The sequence below is a fragment of the Triticum aestivum genome, chromosome 5A, assembly GCF_018294505.1.
Source record: "Triticum aestivum cultivar Chinese Spring chromosome 5A, IWGSC CS RefSeq v2.1, whole genome shotgun sequence".
NCBI classification, from domain to species: domain Eukaryota; kingdom Viridiplantae; phylum Streptophyta; class Magnoliopsida; order Poales; family Poaceae; genus Triticum; species Triticum aestivum.
Genome location: NC_057806.1, coordinates 593,185,352 through 593,194,024, shown reverse-complemented (window position 1 = coordinate 593,194,024; position 8,673 = coordinate 593,185,352).

Genomic DNA, 8,673 nt, shown 5'->3' with positions numbered 1-8,673 from the left:
GATTAGACGGAAGTTTATGTAGCAGGCCTTACGAATCAACCTGTGGTTGACATGGTTAGGTGGACAGTGGTATCCCAACCCATCAGGGTTCAAATCCTGGTGCTCGCATTATTTTTGGATTTATTTCAGAATTTCCGGCGATGCGCTTTCAGTGGGAGGAGACGTTCCCGTCGATGACAAGACGCCTGTCAACGAAGTCGGGCTCGCCCCGCACCCGTCGTCCTCCTTCCGGCATTCGCCGTACGTAGATTTCAGATCTGTTGAGTGAGTCGGGCCTGAACGGGATGATCTGATCTTCCCGCTGTTCTCGAATCAACACTTCTCAGAGCTGGGTAGTGTTGGGGACGCGCGGCGGACCGGCCTCTGGCCTGGCAGGGTGCCTGATGCAGTGTCCCTCCCTGTTGGCCTCTGTATCATCGAGTCTTGCGCCGAAGTGGTCGCCGGCGGCGGCAACCCCATGGCGCTCCCAGCTGACTTCCACGTCGAGGAGTGAAAATCTTCAGCGGGCAATCTTAATGTGAAGTTGCTGAAGCGTTCTACTGAAGATAACACACATAGGCAAGGTGGCAATGCCTGTGAAGAATCGTTTTGTTCTGTCCATCTTCTGCTAAGAGATGAACGCTGAAGTGCTCCACAAGTTTGATAGATGATGCCCTGTCTCTGGGATGGTCGGCTCGCCGGCGTTGCCGGCTCCCTCAGCTATGTTGCTGATATACGTACGGGTTACTGCATATGAGTGAGGGATTGCAGCCTGATCTGCACATGAGAGAAGGGTTCCTTCCCTTGCATCTTTTTTTTTTCTCTCAACCCGTTGGTGCTTTGGGAAGCGCATGCATGCTAGGCTGCTGATGATAGCCATCTGTGCAATTTAATTCTGCTGGCTGCTGGGCGGTTCTTGCCATTTTCTCCAACGGAGGCCAGGTTAGGCTTGTCAGGCTAGTCATAGTGGGAGTAACTTAGGTAGTAACATAGCGCATTCTAAAGCTGGTCACAATGGGCAAGAACATAGTCTAGTAATTTACACACTTCCCTAGACTATGTTACTACCTCCACAGTGGGTAGGAACATCTATGGAGTGTCATGCAACAATGTATTTATTAGGTTATAGACTCATTGTTTCTTGGAGTGTGTGATGTTCCGGTAACTTAGCTAGTTACCACAAGCACCTCTCTCTTCATTAAATATGTGACACATAAGCAAAGTTGTATTGGAGTGTGTGATGTTACTCCTAAGTTCCTCCCCATTGTGACCAGCCTAAGAAAATTTTGCTTATGTGGCATGTAGTTAATGAGCAGAGATGTGTTTCGAGTACTAGGTTGACGATTTAACTATCTAAATATGTATTATATGTGACAAAAAACATGTATTTAGAAACTACATCATTATAGAAATCTAGTGATATACTTTTCATGACATATAACACATATTTAATTCCTTAAATCGATTACCTAGAACTACGTGAATGACTTATTCACCTAGACGAAGGTAGTAACATAATATGTTACTGTAACATAGCGCTTCCCGAAAAAGAATGAGTCTACAAGCTAACAAATGAAGCCATATATGACACTACTACTATGTTACTTTGCACTATGGAGGTTATAACTTAGACTAGTGTCATGTGCATGACACTAGTATAAGTTACTCCCTACTATGAGCAGCCTCATAGTGGGAGTAACTTAGCTAGTAACATAACGCACTTCGAGAAAATTCTGCTTATGTGGCAAGTAATTAATGAGAGGTGGTAATATAATATGTTACTGTAACACAACGCTTTCCAAGACAAGATGAGTCTACAAGCTAATAAATGAAGCCATCTATGATACTATTATTATATTACTTTGCATTATAAAGATAGTAACTTAGACTAGTGTCATATGCATGACACTAGTCTAAGTTACTCCTCACTATGACCAGCCAGTAAGGTTGTTACTTTGCTGATCAACTATGATAACACACACCAATTAAGTAGCAGCGGCAGCACGTTTCAATCTATTGAACAGAATCTACTGAAAATGAGCCATTTGAATATGCTTCTGATATTGCACATTATGACGATTATACAGCACCGTGCACACGATTACTTTGCAGCTATGTTTTCATGGCCAAAGCTTGAGTGGGGATGCCACGTTGGTACTGCTGCCTAAAAACTGTTAATAAAAAAATTGTGTTATTTGCAACTAATTAATCTAAACTATGGTGTTTTCTGTAAAAGTTGATCATGATTATGGTTCCGCAGAAGACATAGTTGTACGTCTCTCTAATAAAGATTTTTTCTTCCCGTTGCAACGCACAGGCACGCTTGCTAGTTATTAATAAATCATGGATCACTGTAAAAACAGGGAGGGCTCTACCCAATTACAAAAATTGTAAAAAAATAGGTCATACAAGCATCGCCAAACAGTAAAAGAAAATAGAACTTCACGACATACAGAAACACACCAACCCTTGGTAAGAATATTGTGCTAGATATTTAGAAATTAATATGTTGAAATTATTTTAATCTGATGAGGAATTTGCGGAAACATTCTACTGACCAGATCCACACATCCCAAATGCCGTTGCCCCTGTAGGGGATCGCGTGCATCTATTTCCCTATGATCTCGGCCCCATGAAAAGAAAATTCAATTCACAAACCCCAACGGTTAATGCACCAGAGGTAGTAAAGCTGATGGAAAGAAAATCTACAACAACAGTAAAGGACACAATTCTTAGAGAGCTAAAGAGAGAGATGATGATCTCTACTTGGTGGCGCAATACTTACAAAGGTTGTGCGGCTCTTCATGGCCCGACTGACGTGAAGGAGTTATGACCTAGAGGCAAATAATAAAGGAGATTTTATTATCATAACTCATATGTTCATAATGTTTTATATCATGCTATAACTGTATTAAGCGGAAACATTAATGCACGTGTGATATTTAAACAAACCAGGTCCTAGTAGCCTCTAGTCATACTAGTTCGTAGGGCAACAGATGATCAAGGTTTTCTGATCATGGGTATTTATACCATTGACATCGAAGTCATGTCATTAGAGAATGATATGATGGACACACCCCTTTATGTTTATCATAACGAGATCGAGTCATTTAAAGTTCAAAGTTATGATAACGGAAAATGTAGTACCTTAGCCTTAGACTGTGAGATGGTATCTAGTTGCTATCCTGGAAGTTACTTTGATTGCATCAAACGTCACACCGTAAAAGGATGATTATAACGGTGACTTTTGGGTAATGGGAGGGATATGTTAAGGAGAACCATCAAGAGCAGGCCTTGCCAATCTTAATGACGAATAGATACTTCTGGGCCTACTCAGTGGAGTTGCATCAATTAGCTTGCAAGCATGTGACCGGCTCACGGGAGATGCAACAACACGGGAACGAGCTGAATTGTTATGTCGGTAACGAGACAGAACGGGGTATGAGATACCGGAAGATCAAGTCTCGGACTAACAGAGTATCGCCAAGGCAAGATGCATAGGAACTTGATGTTTACGGTTCAAACGATGCAAAAACTTCGATGGATGCCCAGGGGCCATTAAGGGCGTTCCAGTTCACTTAATGGTCATTAGTTGAGAAGTGTCTCGCCATGTCTGGTGTGTTCCGGACCGTTGGGTGTCACGCTTAAGGGTAGACGATGGCTGAGAGAGATCTTAGTACTGAAGAGAATGAATAAAGAGAGCCGGAATCGTCCCAGGATTTATCTGATGGTGATCGGAGAGTTCCGAAGGAGTATCGGAATAAAGGAGAAATGCCCGATAGTGATCGGAGAGTGCCGGAAGTGTTTCCGGGACTCGAAAAGAATAAGTAATGTGTATTTATTATTAATTAGGGTAATTAATAATTAAATAGCATTTTATTTCATTTTAAAATGCATTTATTCCACTAATGGGCCTTCCGGGCAGATTTGGCCCATTAGGGAAAAAGTGGGAAAAAGAAAAAGGAAAAACGGGGGCAGCCCACATGGGTCACTTGGGGCCCATGTGGGGGTGCGGCTGCCTCCCCTTGGCCAAGGGGAAAGCCTCCCCCTTCCCACTATATAAAGTGAGGCACCCCTCCCCTTTTCTCCATCCAATTTTCTCTCTCTCTCTCTCTCTCTCTCTCTCTCTCTCTCTTCTCTTCTCTTCTCCAACCGTGGTTCCCTTCGGAGCTGCGCAACGAGTTGAGAATTCTCCACTATAATACACCGTTGTGTTCATAGTCTTCGGCCCATCTCTCTACTTTCGCCACCTCTGCACTGGGCCGGAGACCGGAAGTCATCGACTACACCGTACGTGTGTAATCCCGCGAGGTGCTACACTTGAAGCACTAGTCGTGAGAACCTCTACACGACCCTGAGGTCGGCGTTGTCGTCTTCATCAGCAACCCTTGCATGCGGGAGGGTAATCCACGCTATCAGTCTTCGAGGGTATGATTTCCGATCCTTCTCCGTTACTATATATCTGCATAGTCATAGATCTTGGCATGTTTTCGGTTATCGTTGCTAGGAATTTTTTTGTATTTCCGCTACAAAACCCTTTCAGTGGTATCAGAGCCGAGCTATGCGTAGATATAGTAGTACGGTTAGACTCATATTGAATGAGGGCATCGATATTGCAGCGGTTACCTCCTCGCGTGTACTTATTCATGCTACCGGCATTGTGTGATTATTAGCTGCCCTATATGCCAACTTTACGCGCACTTCGTGCGCGAGACCGGCCTGTAATTGACATACGACTTGTACTGTATACGCAGAACAGGGTGTAGTTTCTCATACAATAGATATCATGGTATTTACAATGGGAGGCCCGAAAGGGACTTGCAACAAACCAATGCTCTATCGATGGTGTGGCTGCAGGTTCGTAGGTAAGAAGCAGTTCTTTCACGCCAGCCCCATGAGCCACGTAAAACTTGCATAGAGATAAAGTAGAGGCGTCTAACTTTATGTTGCAGGGGGCAAGGAATTGTTCGGACTAACCTTTTCATGTGGAGGCATCGTGGACATGGGGCTGTTTCGAAGCGCACGATGGAGATGAAGGAGCAACAACCATATCATATCATGTTACACTTTTTCATTTGATGTCATTGTGTGACTATATAGATATATATACATCTGTATAGCTATATAATATGTTATATTCAGCGGTAGCTATATAGGATGATCCCTCTTAAAATTCTACTGCTGGTGTTCTCCCTTAGTGCGGCACCGACAAGAAAGTCTGCAGTTGAGGGTGGGCCGTGACGACCGGGTGCTCTCCTCTGCGTTCGCATACATTGGGTGTAAGCCATGTATGCACAGCCTGATGCACTAAGGTTAACTTGGTGAGTCTAGCATGTACAGACATGGCCTCGGAACATGGATGACCGAAAGGTCGAGCACGAGTTTTATGTGCGATGCAACCGACATGTTTTGTCCACTTGTGAAGCTACACTGATGGCCATGACGATCGGGGGAGGTGTGGTGGATGGGGGCCGTGTGATCACTCTAACGAAGTGAGGGATGTTCGTTTGAGTGGGAGTTTATGTGTGTCATATATTTCAATTTGAAAACATGAATTCAAATTTATGAACAAAAGGTCCTATATTTGAACACACGAACCCATTATTATGAACATAGTCTTGAATGTCTTTGCAAAACCTTTGTAGACAATAACATGTTCTGTAGCCCTCTTAAACTTAGACAAATTCCTATGATTGAGAAACTTAAAAGGTGGGTCCAACTTCATAGTTTTATACCGTAGCTTGAGGATACTCCATGTTCAAAATTTTACTTCTATATGATACCCGTTAGGAGATAAGTCTGGAGAATCCGCTGATGAAGAGATAATTTGATTTATCAAGTTCATGCGGATAATTCGGAAATTAAACTTGGAGATTCCTCTAACAAATAGATAATTTGATTATCAAGTTTATGTGGGTAATTTCATCATAGTCCAATATGCTATGTTCTCTATCATGGAGAATGAGCTGCTAGTGCATTGTGAACATTCGGAATGATCACTGAGCTTAATGCTCTGCATGCACCGTAAGTTAGGTTTTCTTCTCAAACAAAATGGAGAAGAACACTCAGAAAATGTGGTAGTCATGATTGATGACACTGAAACACCGCGTTGAGCCTAATTACTGGATGACATATAGTTCTGCTTGCAAAGGGGTGCTGCAATTGCCGCCCACCCTAGTTGCAGATATTTTGTCATGGACGATATAATGCAAAGGGAATTGTTCACCTTCATGAATACTTGGTTGTGTTGAAAACCAAGAAGATGAAATAGACTACCAGGAAGTCATCAATGATGATGGTATATATGATGTACACGTTGTGAATGTTTTACCTAAACCGATGGTGGTTGTAGTGACTGAGTTATGACACTGGTCATGTTTTATGAAAACAATTTGCCTGCTTGAGTAGCATAGAAAGACGAGGAGACGATGCGTGTCAATGATGGCAAGCAAGATGTTGTGATGACCGTCAACACTCTCCCTCTGGATCTACCATTTGAATAAGATATTTTGTAATCACTTGTTAGTGTGATCGTTATAAGTGTGTCTTGCCACAAGCGAGCCAATTATTCATATGTGTTAGTGACAAATCATTGTCCTATATTTATGAGTGATATCTATTAATGATCATGCACTAGTTATGAATGGATTGTTCTTATTTTTGGTAGTAGTTCCTGCATCCATAACATTAATGCCAAAAACATAAACTTAGTAAGTCAAGTCAACATTATATGCATGAAAAGGCTCCACCATGTTGGACCTTTGAGTCTTTAGATTTTGATCTTTTGACACGTGCAAATTGTCCTTCCTGGATAGAGATAACTAAAGACTCCGTCTAGGAAAACGGAATTTTAACTTGTTGAGAAACATGCATGTTGATGTGCGAGGATCAATGAGTACTTCAACCAAGTAGTGGAAATCATTATTTAGTTTTCAACGATGATTTGAGTTGATATGTGTATATCTACTTAGTGAAACATTGATCTGAAAAGGTTTGATGAATTCAAACAAGTTCAGAGTAAAGTAAAACTTCAACGATGATTTGAGTTGATATGTGTATATCAACTTAATGAAACGTTGGTCTGAAGGGTTTGACAAGTTCAGAGTGAAGTAGACTTAGCAAGAAAATCAATTCCCCGTAATGCTGATCGAGGAGACAATGATTTGAGTTATGATTTTGGCATATCATCAGAAGACTTGTGAAAAGGGGTTTTCACTAATTACGTTGCATAGAAAACCATGGTGCTATGTGTGTTTGTACATTGTGACCATAATCCATTGGATAATGTGTGGTCAATAATATCTCTTATCGAATTATTGTTATCATTTGAGCTATATGTTAGAATCAAAACATTCACTTTAAATTATAGGGAAACCATCTAATCCATGGAGACAATACCATATGCTTTATGGCATGGCTTTTGGCCTAGATTGTCGTTTATATAATTTAGGTTTTCGATGTTCTCGAACCTAAAGCGGATAAATTCATCTTTGTAGAATATTCGGTAAAGTAACTGGATACATCTTTCACGACAAAAGCAATTGTTGTTGAAGCATACCTTTCTCAAGAATTCGTATCTTGCAAAGGTATAAGTGAAAGAAAAGGTAGAGTAAGACAGAGTTCATGAAATTTCTCACCGGGCATCAGTGTGGCGCAACGGAAGTCGTTCTGTAACCGTCCTCTGGAAGAAAGTTCATGGTTATGATCATAACTCTGATCCAAGCTCCTACTAAGATCGTGGGCATATGAGAATACGTTCCGCAGTGTGTGGTACGACAATCTTGTGATGGACGTCATGTTAGTGAAACATGAAAAACCTACGAACTGCAAAGAAGCGATGGTGAACCTATGTCTGATAAATGTCTATGAGCTATATATAATCCTAGATAAAATCCATGTATGATTACCAAGTGTGACTTGGGTAATTTTTCCTCGATGGCCTACAGGTCATTGTTAGAAAATGGAATTTTATAAGAAAATAGACACTAACGGAATAGCAACCGTTTATAAAGTTTAGTTTGTCGCAAAGTTTTTCGACAAATTCAAAGAGTTGACCACAATGAGATTTCATCTCAGGTGGCAAAGCTTAAGTCCATTTAGGATTGTTCTAGCAGTTGCTACAATTTGAGAAATTGTTAGATGGACAAAGAAACTGTGTTCCCTAATGGAAACATTAAGGAAGAGTTGTAGTTGTACACCAAAAGGTTGTGTTGATCATAAGGATGCTAAAACATGTATGCAAACTTCAACTGTCCATTCATGGGCTGCGTGGAAACTAGGCGTAGGGGTCATGGTTGCTTCAATAGACAAGTTGTATCCAGCTAGTTATGTTATATTACATTTGGATTGTAAGAAACATCTTCCAGGGAGAATAGTTCCGTTAAGGGTTCCTTTCCCTGGGTGTGCATGCATTAGTGTACATGTCTTAATTGTGATGAGAGAATCACAATATATGCAACTTCTGGGGGTTCACAATGAAGTCAGTGCAAAAGGCATCTTCAATTCACCGACCGAATATTCCCTTAAGAACGCGAGATTTCGGCTTCACCCAGCCTGAGGTACACATCCGGATGACCCGGCAGTAGCAATCGCAGAGGTGCTCCCGCCCTAGCCGAACTAACGGGAACGTAGGGCATAAGCACAGGAGCCAGGCAACCTAGCTTGGCCAAAACTTAAGTCATGTCGATGCATATA